The sequence below is a fragment of the Hetaerina americana genome, unplaced genomic scaffold (assembly GCF_022747635.1).
Source record: "Hetaerina americana unplaced genomic scaffold, ioHetAmer1.1.p SCAF_7, whole genome shotgun sequence".
Lineage (NCBI taxonomy): Eukaryota > Metazoa > Arthropoda > Insecta > Odonata > Calopterygidae > Hetaerina > Hetaerina americana.
This window is the reverse complement of record NW_027287316.1, coordinates 41,520,442-41,534,746: the sequence shown is the minus strand read 5'-3', so window position 1 is coordinate 41,534,746 and position 14,305 is coordinate 41,520,442. Positions and strand designations below refer to the sequence as shown.

At 40.6% G+C, this 14,305-nt stretch overlaps 1 protein-coding gene across 1 annotated transcript in view; it reads right to left on the bottom strand.

Moving 5' to 3' along the window:
* Positions 1-4,041, bottom strand: part of LOC139696652 (metabotropic glutamate receptor 3-like) — a 29,670-nt gene extending 25,629 nt beyond the window's left edge. The window contains exon 1 of the mRNA XM_071595466.1: positions 3,872-4,041. The gene's annotated coding sequence lies outside the window, so the exon portion shown is untranslated. The remainder of the gene's footprint in view (positions 1-3,871) is intronic.
* Positions 4,042-14,305: the final 10,264 nt, after the last annotated feature.

Genomic DNA, 14,305 nt, shown 5'->3' with positions numbered 1-14,305 from the left:
TCAATCTGTAATTTAACCTTCGCTCCGTGAGTGATTCCAGCCTAGGTGCTCTAATTTTTGGATACACTGCTAAGTTTATCATAACAAAGTTTTCTAGAGAGATCTAGCTCCTCTACACTGCACGCGATCCAATCCGACCATTAATCCAAATTCGTGAAGATCCCATATACTATACGTGCAGCATATTCTAAATGAGGCCTAACCAGCGACAGGTAAAATTTCTCTTTGACCTTATCATCACATTTACCATGCACTCTTCTAATAAATCCTAATTTTTTGTCAGCTTGTCCACATATTCCCCGAATGTGTTACACCCAGGAGAGATCGTGAGTGAGGGTAACGCTTAGGTATTTAATTGAGTCTACACATTCTATTTCGGTGGTCCCAATACAGTAGGCGTTCGGGTGGGAATTGCTCTTTTTCAAAAATTTATGTATTTGCACATTTTAAAGTTTAAATATAATTGCCAAGTGTCGCACCAGCGTTATATAGCATGAAGGTCATCTGAAAACGCTGCTGTGTCCTCAGCATCACGGCTATCACGGTAAACCTCTGCGTCGTCGGCAAATAAACGTATCTTACTAGTGACTACGGAGTCAATGTCGTTATCGTTAGGTAGGAAGAAAAGAGGTCCGATAATACGTCACTATTTTTTATACTTTGGGAATGAAAACGTTTTTCATTTTAATGATATCCTTTTTGAGGTAAATTAATATTCTCATAATGCACGTATGTCTCCGTTTCTGACGGTTTCCAATTGTTCACTGTTATTCAATATGACATCTCGTGAATAATTAAATGATTCCTCTTTGGATGTCTAGCATGAAGGTTTTTGATCTCTAGAAACTTCCGCGAAGAATAAAGGGATCCCTGGGAATCCTAGAACTAGCACAAAACCCCGAAAAAATCAAAATTCGAATATAGATAGAACGTGGAATTGCATTGAAAGTTAAAAATTTACTACGTAGGGCTATTCCATAGAAATTTCGTAACGCGTCGTACAATGGAAAATTTCCCTCTGGAATAGCACTACGGCTCTTTTTCAACTTTTACATAAATTTCCATACCGCTGGTTTCTTGAATGGAAAATTAATGTTAAAACTTCGATTACACGACGCCATAAGGCCCGATCACACATCTCCATAGCGCATGCTCGTTATATACTCAATGGATAATAGAACCGCTACAATGTATTTCAAATTTCGCTCAACGGAAGGGAGAAACAATGCGATCCCCGGCGCCGTAATGGGTCGCCTTTGATCGCAGACTGTGCTTTACAAAGAGAAAACGTAGTGTTCCGGGTCATGATGGAGATTACTTGCAATAAATTCCATGATCGATATCAGGGCTAACACCTCCTTCCCGAAAGACAAGCGCTGATTACTGGGCGCTCATAAAGCTCGCTGCAACTTCCGTGTTTCTTGCACCCCCGTCCTTCGCACTTTGGGGAAAATTCTCTCAGTCAGGGTAATAACAGGGGGGCAGTTCCTTTCCCTGTGCCATCATTCAGTTCCCCATGACCCATAATGACAAGAACATCTCATCCGATAACGAAAATACCAGTGCTACTCTTCCTCTACGGGAGAGTTCGTCAGGGTTGGATTCACCTCTCTGTTTGACTTCCCGGAAGAAGAGAAGGTAAATTTTTGTTTCGCCAAAGATACACGGAGAATTCTCAAAAGCACAATGTTCCAAAATACTCCCTCGTGCATGCTACGAATTAACCCATAATAATTCTTCCTTTCATGTTTTTCTAAATGATTAAGTAGCTCTGCTGGGATGTTATCTATCCCCACGGCCTTATTTAACTTCAATTCCCTCGATACCCTTTCTATTTCAATGAAATGCCTGTATCTAAGGTATCCACGTTTACTAATATTCTATTTTTATGTCCAAGCCTGCTGGTCTAATATAATTGCCATTTAGATCCTCTATCTATTCTTTCCATCTCTCTTGAATTTTTTTGTCCCAATAAATAATTTCCCTGCCGAATTTTCGATTACGTCTACGGAATTTCTATGCTTAACCATTACAGTTATTAAACCATTTAGTGTTTATTTCGTAAATTAAGACATTTTTCGTGATCATTTGTCAACTTTTAGGGGTTTTGATGTCAAAGTTTATGTATACATGTAAATACCATTAAAGGAAACTAGTTTTTAGGAGAAATATTCTTAGATTGCATTCAATCAAAATTAATATCCTTAATAAATACTAATTTTCAACGTGAATATATTTAGGAAAACAACAGTTCTTACCCCTCATCCTCATTTTAGTACATTCTTATCATATGCCACAATTTTCATTTCTCTTGCTTTTACAAGTTGTATATTTTCAAGGGAAACCCTAAAAAAGCACAATAATATCGAGAAAGGGACACAAATATTACTCTTTCTTCAATGCAATTGCATCTAAATAAAAATTTACCAGAATAAAAGAAGTAGAAGTTTAATTCATATTTATTTATTTCAATAATTAACTAAAAATATCTGAGGAAAATATTTGCTTGAATGCCCACTTGAATTGTTTCCCTACGGACCCAGAACGAAATGATTCGACTACTATATGTCATATATATTTTGTGTTTGGCTGGCGTACACTCCGACGGTTATGCCTTATCTTAGCATATACGTGTTTATCTTCTCCAAAACACACCTGCGCGTCTTACAAGGACAAACTTTTAATTCCTAGTACGATTATGAATTAGTATCTAGTTAACAAAGGGAGTCCAAACTACAAAAAGTCTAAGTAAAATTAAATTAAAAAAAACGATCGTGCAATAAGGATTTAGTTATGCTATGCCATCAATTATGTCTTTAAATATTGCTTGAAGTGCAGCCAGCGATCAGTTAATAAAATGGGCTTAAAACTTGCCTCTAAAATTTATCATTAGTGTTCTGTTCATCTGTTTTTAAGTCTCCTTTTTAATCCCTCGTCCCTCTCCGCGGGGGGAAATCCCTGCTACCTGCAACGTTGGGTCGCCTTCCCTACCTTTCACGGTCTCCTCGGAGGGTAGAGTGTTTTGTGTTGCTTGTTTATGTGGTGGTGGTGTTTTACATTCTTGCTTGTTGCGTCCTGGCTTGCGTGTTGTTGGATGGCTTTCGTGCTGCATTCTGGGGTGCAGTTGTTTGTTGGTTTTTGGTATATGTGTTTGCATGAAGGGTTTTTTGCATGAGTGTGCGCGCTGGTATTGGTGTAATTCTCCATGTTGCTGTTTTGCATGTGGTATTGTTCCTTTTTACGGTTGGTGACCTAACACCCCCCGCCACACGCCCTTGTGGCGGCTTCCGGGGTATTATGTAGATGTAGATGTAAAATATAATAATAAATAACGACGGTAAAACAGGGATATAATTTTTAACAAAAAAGAAAAGCGCCTCGAGAAAGTCCAACGCCCATGTTACACAACTTCCTCAGTAAAAAGAGGGGAAAATTTCAAATGTTTCGCCTCTAAAAAAAATATTTTTCTTGACGTAATATTGTCATGGGTAGCTATGACAATTTATAAGAAGAGAAGTTGAGGAAATGGGGACCATTTCCCTTCCTTCTGGTATAGAGTCAAAATATGTATAATTTAAAAATAATTTTTTTCATATTGAATCTCCAAATGGTCAATCTCGGAGCTTCATTTGAATTATTATGTTAAAAAAATAACCTTTTCGTGCAATTGAAACGCGATAAAATTGAAGTTTGCATTTTAAAAATATCAATCCAAATTGTCACTGTTAATAAATATTGAAAATAATTTAATTGTGTAAAGATACATCTTGTCGTTCAATAATTGATTGAGACGCATCACATTTTTGAAATTTTAGCCCTTAATTTCTCTTACAAGTAAACCCAATAAAACGTTAAAAAACTATGCACTCACACAGAAATAAAGATAAAGTAACACCCAACGTCTCTTTTGTCACCCCAAGGCAGGGCACCGGCGACGTCCGTGCAACAGTATATTTCTACGCACCTTGCAGAAAAATCGAGACGAGCACCGCGGCACGATTAGGCGCGAGTTTTGGGATATCCGCGCTCAATTAAAACCAGTTTCCGATTATTTTGAAGAATCCTTGTCACTTTTGCTCTTCATAAACACGCAAACACTACACCCTCGCGACACCGCACGCAAACACCCTCACTGCACCAACGTGTTTTGGACACCCGTGAGGAACACCACGTCACCCGGGAAATGGACAATGTCATCGGAGGAACCAAGGGGAAGACGCGGTCGGGTAGAGACTTCGCACTCGGTGGACAACACATCCATTCGCCGCTGTACTCGGCGAAAATCAACCCGATGAGGACGGGGCTTCCTTCGCGGATTTGAAGCGCGTCAACCGCTACATTTCCCGCTCAAGGTTTCCGCGAAACTGCCGGACTCGGATCGAAAGCGGGCTGCGCGACGCGCGCGCCTCCCGGCCGGAGTCTCCGCCGCCAGCGGGCGAGAACATCCTTGGTGCCGGTGACTCACTCACTCTCTACCGGTCCCTCTCCCTCGCCCTCCTCCGCGCTCACCGCTTCACCTGTGAACTTTCGAGTGACTCACCCGCGGAGTGATGGACGCGAATCTTTTGACTCATTCGCGGAGAACGGTTCGCCGGATACGAGAGGGAGACTTGCGCTGTTTCATGCTGATTCACGCGGTTGGGTGGGTGGGTCGGGGAAAACGAAAAACTTCCGCGGAACCTTTTCCTTTCCTCTCCCATCCTCTCTGACTTTCTTCTCGCGTGACACAAGTCAACCTTGGGGAGGTTCTTTATTTTATTTTTGCCGGAGGAGATGATCAAAGACCACCGCCACAGGGACGGGGAGCTTGCTACCAGAGTGGCGTTTAAATCGCCCGCCGGTGCAACTAAACCGTCCCAGGGCATCGCCTTCACCATTTAGCACCCATTTCTTCAGTTATTAAAATATTTAAATACCAAGGCAATAACGTAAAAAGTTTTTTTAACTGACCTTTGATGATGAAATCGATATTTTATTCTTTAATTTCCTCACGCACATGAATTACAACTCGGAAAACTTCACATTGATTCTAACCGAATAGGTCCAGTGTTTTTCTCAGATTATGTGTAAAAAGTAACTTACGTATTATGCTGACTAAAATCTATGGAAATTTATAATTCGTAATATTACATTAATTAATTACTTAAACTTAGTATAAAGGCTTACACAGCTGGAGTCTTCTTATCAAGACTTCTGTGAACTATCAAGTTATTAATACTGCTACAGGGCAAAAACAAATGTCACTCCCTGAAGCTTTTTAATTTTCGGTTGTTGAGCAACCACATTATCTTCAGAAGGCGTAATAGGAGTGCTTTTTTGTTAGTAATCATTTGTATCGCTAAACGATATATATATATATATATTTATATATATATATATTTATATATATATATTTATATATATATTTATATATATAGAGTGGGTCGCGGTAGTCAAGGGGGTAGAGCGTTGGACTGCTGACCGGAGGGTCCCGGGTTCGATTCCCAGGTGAGGCACTCTGGGCACCTGCAGCTCCACCCAAGATAAAGTGATTTTGCAGGTACCAGATCTTCCTGGGAAACCATAACCGGCACAGGGAAAGAAACTGGCCCCCCTAACCTGATGTGTGAATTTCACATGCCGTATAGGGCTTAGTACTGGGTGAACTCTACCATCACCTACTAAACCGATCTTCGGGTCTATATATATGTATATATAATATCTATCTCTCTCTCTCTCTCTCTCTCTCTCTCTCTCTATATATATATATATATATATATATATATATATATATATATATATATAGATATATATATATATATATATATATATCTCTCTCTCTCTCTCTATATATATATATATATATATATATATATATATATATATATAGAGAGAGAGAGAGAGAGAGAGGAAGAGGAAGAGTGTTGCATTGAAATATTCTAGACTAATTATAAGAGTAATTAATTTAGTGTTTATTTTCACCATTTTGCCCGTGAGCATAGTTATGTATAAATATATTTATTAAGTCAAATATAAACTAATATGCGTGTTTGGTTTTATACATGCGGATAGAAGAACGTCGTTCAGATGATCGTCCCACATTTAAAATGTGTCCGGAATCACGCCTTGTGACAAGAATAAATGCAAGGCGGTGGAAGGAGAAGTCGGAAAACGTTTGCTGCACATTTTTCAGATAAGCCTTATCTCTCTGTTCAAAGGCTATAAAATACAATATCCCTAATTGGGACACGATATCGCTGGGAAAGGGGTGATATTTACCAGGAGAGCTGTGGATTTTTGAAAGGAGGAAATGATATACCATCCACGTGTTACAACCTCTACTCGACACCGCCTGCATCCCTCACGGGAAGTGCGTACGAAAATACTCCACTGATAGTAAAACTCCACAGATGCGTAACGCTCTGTTTCTCTCAGTAACATAGAAGTAGGAGGAGGAATTGTGGATGCAACTGGGTCACTCCTTAAATAAGTACGTAGGTAAAGAGGTTCTCCGGGAACAGAACGGAGAACCAAGTGCTGACTGGATTTTGTTAGCTATGAAAATGAAATAAAGTGTTTTTTTCTCGGATTTCAGAATTTGGATGCAACAACTGTTGCTCTTCCAAGGAACTGTATGGTTCTAATTCTCAGTTTTCAGCTCGAGCCCCTCGATATTCCGCCGCATCTACTCTTGTAAATAGCACATGAGTATATAAAACCGCGCCAGACCTGTATCGACTGGTTAACAAAGTCCGGACTGGAAGATGTTACAGCTAGAATGAAATCTTTGAACGTTTTATCGAGATGGCAGCTATTGATTTTGTCACTGGTACAGTGATATTTTTTTTCGTTTTCACGTATAACATAATTATCTGTCACCTTTTGGATTTAAACTGAAAGTCGGAAATATAACTGAACCGAAATCAGACAACACGAGGGACAGCATTTCGTAAAAATAGTGACATAGCAAATCTAGTCCGGGTTCGAAAAACCTTGCCAAAACTTACACGGAACACTATAACATTTCCCTCACAACTGCATGTTACCTATGTCGAGTAAGCATGGCGTGAGGGCACGATTGTTTATGACAAAAGAACGCTGAATTGCGAAATACAAACGAGGTGACAGTGAGCGAATACATCATGGAGATACGAATTGCAATGAGGATGCCACACTAGTCAGGAGAATTATTCTTACCGTAACCACATCAAGGATAAGAACCATCGAAGGAATCCCAGTGAGTAGTGTGACGCCCCCAGAGTACAGAATGTTTCAACCAATTTACGTTATAACAACAACAGCGGGACCATAAACTCTCTCCCTCTCAGACAAGAATATATTTTTTCCCAAAAATCTAAACAAACGGCAAGAGAAGGCTCCCCCGGTCGGAAATGATAACACGTTGATGAGTCAACACTAGAGGTCACTTAGCCGAACGCTCCGCACTTATCCCTTTCCACAGGTTCCCTCCCGAATGACGACCCCGAGAACGGTGCGAAATATTTCATCGGCTACCGAGGGCGTCCCCAACGCTCCGAACCAATGAGGCACCTCGAGCTACAACGATTTTTCTAGTTTGGAGAAGGGTGTGCCAAGTGCCACGTCATTCGGAGTACATTTAATCATAACATCTACACTTATCTACAAAGTATCGGACATCTGCAAGGCACTAATCGGGCGTGTGGAAAAGGGTGATTCGACATAAGGCACACAACATTAAAACTTATCCTTAATTGTTAGATAAAAATAAATTGGTAGAATAATTAAAGAATTTGTAAAAAGCTTTAACCATGCGGGCATGCGTTACGATGCAAAATTATAATATACTTCTCCCTGCAAGAGAAACGAGCTGATAAGAAGAAGAAGAAAAATAAATTAATTAATAAAATAGTGGAAACATACTAGGCTACTTAAATTGAAAAGATACATTTTCACCTCTGAAAACCGCGGTCGTTTCCAGTTATTCAAATCCCTTATTATTCTCGAGAAAATTGATACCTTCAATCTGTTTGCTGTACAATTTATCTATTCAATTTTATTTTCAAGATCGCTCCTACCGTACTAATGCCGTACCGCTAATAACGCATTCATGCGTGATGGTAGTGATGATTGGATTCTAGGCATTCCCCAGTTCCCTTTCACTGTGATCCAATTATGCGAAACTGATATGGAACACAAGCACACACTCGATGCGGACTAAGGTGAGGGAGTTGTTCCCACAGGACTAATCGCGGCACACTGGCAACAATAGTGTCGATCCTAAACATATGGGACATCTTTGAGATCATGTACATAAATTAATATGTACACGCTCGTATTTGGCTTACCTATTTTTCCGATGAATTTCCTCCTTTTCGTTCCTCAAAGTGTTTACATAATTATACTGGATCAAAATGAACAAAATGCATTTTTTCCGTTATTTCATCATGTTTACTAGGAAACGAACCACCCGAGTTTAAGTACAACCCTTACTCAAGACGAGATTCGAGCTCGCGACCTTTAGGATAACTGGCGGACTATTACACACTTGGTGAACCTGGACGGATTGCGTCTGTTTTCAAAAACTAAGTTGAAAACCATAAGATGTCGCTCCAAACGATAAGGCACCGAAAACATATGTATGAATGTATACAGATCAGATAAGGGTAAAAAATCAATCATTCTAAAGTGGTTTTCTTCCAGACAGGAGACTGAGAGAAACGATGTGAGTTTGTGAAAATATAATAAAAACATAAATGAAGAAGATTTGGCATTTTTACATGTATAATCGACCAATTTCAAGCAAAAATTTAGAATTAAAAACAAATTCAACAAATATATGTTACCTCGAAAGGGGGATAATAGGTAGCGCCCATGTGGCTCCTATTTCACTACATAATTTCAGATATGAAGAATCAGTTCAATTTTCACGAGAAACCACAACGTTTTGGAGACCGCTGAGACAAACACTCCTGGGTCAAGTTCTCTGTTTACATTGCCTCCAGGCAATTAAGGAAGACAGCGGCGAAGACCGGGGGAAGAGGAGGAGGGGAGAGACGGGGGGCGGGGGGGGGGAGGCTGTTCATCGCAAGAAAAGGACGGCGGGCTATCGCACCCGTGTAAAACGGAAGTCCCCTTCCTCAAGTTTTCGCCTCTTTGTTGACTAAAGTCTTCCGAGGGGGAGAGTAGGCACCTCCCAGTTCGACAGTTCCTTCCTTTCCGGCAGCCTGTCCTTCGGGGAGGGAGGGGGGTTCTGTTTGCCCCCCTTCCTACTCCCCTCCATGTAGTTTCTACGCTCCTGCCGAGTTCTCCTCTGGACGTGATTGTTTGACGTTCGTGGGCTACAGAGAGAACAGGGAGAGAGAGGGGCCAATCGCCGGTGTTTGCCACCCCGTCCTGATGAAATCACGTAATCAAGTGAATGCAGACGCGATTGTGGTCCATTTAATGGGGCAAAGTGAGATTAGTGGGCATTCGACGAAAATGTGAGATTTCCCCCCCCCTCCTGCGTCACTCAGCGTGTTTTCACTCGTCGTCACGAAAGACGCATTTCTCCGCGTGGTCTAAAGGACAAACTTGTGTATAGAAATCGCCTCGGGTTCAACCATTTCCAAGTGACTAATGACTTCATCCATCGTCCGCAAGGAACACGAAGGTTCGTTTTGCGGATGGGCGAGAGTAGATATCACCTGGAACTAGTAGTCGTAGTAATTAGAGGAGAGGTCGACAGACAGCCGAGGTCATTTTGTACCGTTAGACATAGGAGGGTAATTTGAAAGAGTTAAAGTTTTGCAGGGAAGAGTGGAGGGAAACTCGCCCTCGGGATTACCCTACTCTCATCGACACGCACCGAGTGGTCAAACAATTGAGCTTCAAATCAGACAGACGAAGTACTGTACCTGAAGTGCAACGTAGATCAGCTAGGTTTGAGAAAAGGTCTTACGAACTGCACTGCCACGACATTATTGGAAGAAATAGGATGGGAGCCACTATTAGAAAAATAAATTTGCACTTTTCCTAAATCTGCGGAAAAGCGCAAATTTATTTTTCTCATAATGACAAACTTCCACTACATCTCACCTGAATCTGTTGAATATATGGGAGCCACTATTTGACCGTAGGTTTAAGTACAGGTTAAATTTACTGCGTAAATTTGAGGCAGGTTACTCATCTGAGAATATTAAAGACATATTATAGACCCCGACTTACTATGGTAGATCAGTTTACCAATGTAAAATTAAGGGAACAGATAGTAGAACGGATAAATTAAAAAGGTCGTTTTTTCCTCATACCATTAGAGATCATATATACATGACAGCAATCGCGTAGGAGATAATTATAATTGGCTGTGTATATATTTCGTCGATATCCTGCGTATTATTTTTTTTAATTTAATAGATCCATAATTTTAATTGCGATACCGCACGATTTGAATAGGCGTATCCTGTTATTGAATATTGTTGGATGTAAGTACCTGCTATTGTTTGATTAACGTTTTTCGAACGCATTATCAGCCTAATTATTGTTTAGAGGTGACATGATTGAGATTGAGCATGCATGGCTGGTGACCTAACACCCCCCTCCACACGCCCTTCCGGCGGCTTGCGGGATATTGCGTAGATGTAGATGAAGTGCTGTTCACATGTTACCAAGAGTATGGATCGGGATATCACTGAAAGATCTTGCCACTGCCGGAATTCGAGCCGGGGGGTCTCGGAGTGGGAAGCCAGAGCACCAACACGATACCGCTAAGAACTAAGCCTTAATGCATGCGTGAAATTAAAAATCCTAAGGGGGGGTCAGTTCCTTTCCCCTTGCCAACGTTCTGTTTCCCAAGAAGATCTCTAGTGGCCAGAAAATCAGTTTGGATTTTTGACGGAGTTGTTCAAATGAACCTCAAGGGATTTGAACCCGGGACTCTGCGGCAACTAGCCGGAAGTTCAAAGCACTGGGTTACTACGTCGAAATGTGAAAGTTGAAGGGTACAATCGTGGATATTGTTAATGCATTATCTTTGGCGATTCGCGAGGTTGACGTTCGCAAACCGTTCACAGAGGGACGCTACGGAACTGTTCCAAGCGGCCGTCTGCGATAGTACTAAAAAAATAGATAAATCCCTGGCTCATTTTGTTCCAAAACTCTCCATGATGAAATCCAAGTTAATGGCACAATTTGTGGAGCGGAAGACGAAAAACATGACCTTCGTCCCATTTTGCTTGTGTTCAGGAGTTCACTCTCACGGAAATGATTACCGACCGAGGGAAGTGCTGTGTTTTCGCTTTGTGTTTTCGTTCGTTCACCGGGCGACGAACATCGCGTGCATCTAGGATAGGAATAAACACTGTGTTCAGTTTTGTTCGTGGAAAAACTCCGCACGCGAATGGGAGGAGATTCACCGCGGCAAATTCACTGGACCAGACCGGTACTTGAAAACACCAATCTATCATTTTCCGGTCGAGCATAACCGCCACCGGTGTGCGACTCCCGGAACTCTATTATGAAGGAGACAATGACTACTCGGATGACAATCAGTGAGGATACGACTCAGATTGTCGAATTAAATGATTTCGTGACGGCGAATGTTATTAATTTTTTTATATCTGACATACGCTCACGGGTCTATACAAACTGCGCTGCTATGGCGTTTCCCATATTTCTAATTCATTAAAAAGTTATGAAAATTTAATGAATAAATTTAAGACAATTCAGTACATACAATTACCAACTAGGGATGATAAATTATATATTAATCAGCACGAATTATGAATTTATAGCAAATGGATTCTATGGGTCAGATTAGTCAGGTGAATAACTGTTTCACCTGCTGACCCAAAGGTTGAGTTCCATCTCGGGCAATGGGGTTGTGAAAAATCTAATTGATTAACCAAAATGGTTAATCCACATCAATTAACTATAACCACTGGGTTAATCAGGTGCGTAATGCACCCTTAAGCAGACCCATTGGTGTAATCTCACCTTAAGCATGGGAATTCTGAAAAATCTGGGGATTTGCAACCTGGTGAAACAGATGACGATCCAATTGTGACTTATCGATATTCTGGGGCATTCCGAGAAGCGAAAAATGAAAACAATTGAGCGTCAAACTCCGTGAAATTCGTTTACCGGCAAATTTTGCTCACGTGGTGGACCTTTGAGGAGGAAAGCCATTCCGATGTTGGATAACGGTCGCGTGAAGCTTTGCTGTTTAATTCTGTATACATCGGTAATAAGCATTTATTGAAATTTTTTGGCGTACGAAATGTCATTCATATCCAAATATGGAAATTTTAATTAAATCTAAAAAACTGCATTAGCTAGCGAATTCGATTTCTGCCGCAGGTCAACTCACTACCAGCGAACCACTAATTTTAGTACATTTCATTTATTATTTTTCGGAATTTCAAGCCCTATTTCAATCCTTATTTTTTTAACATTTTAGAATACGTACATATTTAACTATAGGGTGAATGCCACTGAGTGAAACACTACCAAAATATTATTCCGTATTTCAGCCTTGACTGTGGCATCCCAGGGAAAGATCTGAGGAGATAAGTCGTTCCTCTGCGGTAACGTGGTTTCAAGAAAGTTTCGCAATTCTCCTTGGAGATAATCCGCGACGTCAAGACCCACTCCAGAGCAAACACTGAAGACTTAGTGCCGTCACCAGAGTTAACATTAGGAAAAAATCACGAAAGGCACGGAAAAAGTCATCACCAGAGAAATGCCCGACGGTACAAGTATTTTCGGGGTTGGCTTTGCGTACGTGTGGAAGATGGATCGAAATTCCAGGATCCACGGCCTCGGCATAAATTAAGCAAACAAGAAACTGACGTGATCCTCGAGGGGAACGGAAGATAAAAAAAAAGAGTTTTACGGCCGCGCAGATGGGAGAGAGAAGTTTGGCTTTAGCCCAGAGACACCAAAACGCGATAGATTCTCCTCGTGGGAGAGGTTACACTTCAGCCTCGAGATGACGCGGGAGCACGCGAACCAATTTCACAAAATAAACATCGTAATCGCAATGAAACACCTTCCGGTACGAGAATCCCTTGGTGCTGAAGTCACCGGCATCCCCTCCATTGCATTAGGGTGAGTTCCGTTAAAGCGAAACGTGAAAAAATCGGGTAAAATCGATAAATGTAAGGATCAGGTGAACGTACGTATCAGTTGGGGAGAAAGCATACTTCACCTGAGCTTATTCCCCATACTATCACAGTATTTTATCACACTCGAGAAATTCCTCATTTTCCCCTCAATCCAGCGTGTTAACGCACACGAAGTACGCGGAGTTGGACAATGCCATTAGAATAGAGAAAAACGTTGCTTTCAGCAGAGGTTACTGCGGTCAAAGTTCTGAATGGGGCTAAAGTTCAATACTAAATCAAGTGATGCAAAAAAAATCTACGAGTCTGAATCCCAGAATGGGTGGAATTATATTCTAGGATTAACTTTATAATCCTATGAACATTACTCCGATGGAGAATAACGTGGAAAAAATCGTGAACGTTTATTTTACCCAATTACTAAAAAATAACTGGGTAAAAATTCTATCGAGAAATATATAATATTTTATTTAAGTTTACTGACTAAATTGCCTTAACTTGTATCAAGTTTTTGTCTTTGATATACGGAGCAAAGTTATGGAAATAGAAAATAATAGAAATGGAATGAAAAAATTGGTACAAACAAGGAATTTTTATATACTTTTTGATTTTAATAAACCACCACCTGGGATTATTTTTCACAATGGGTGCTTGCATACTCCCTATTTGTTTTCTTCCATTTCATTGTCATATTAATGCACAACTGACAAAAGCCATAAATAATAATTATCAGTAGCTACTTAGTGGTATCTCATTCTAACTATCACGAATATAGTCATAATTTGACGGAGAGGAGTGCTAACTATTACTTGGGAGATGATAAGTCTGTGTTCAAGAACGGGAGAGATACGCGTGATGCCATAGCAGTAATAATATCACAAATTGCAATGGATATTCGAGTACAATCAGGATTTATGTGTGCCTCGTAGACCTGAAGAAGTCGGTTGATAGAGTAAACTTGGTAGAATTGATGAATGCGATACAAAAGATAGCTTGGATAGACAGGAGGCTTATCCGCAACCATTTATGCCCCAGACTACACGAGTGAGTATGGCAGATGGAGAGTTGCACCGCTGCACAAACCTATATTCAAAGAAGTGAAGGACATGTTTGAATAATGTTCCCTCCTTTGAAAAAAACTAGGATGTGGATTTGTGCGTACATGTAGATGTTATCTTTATGCTAGAACCGTACCCTGAAAGGTGGACCGAGAACTATATAACAAAAATTGGCTATAACTTAAA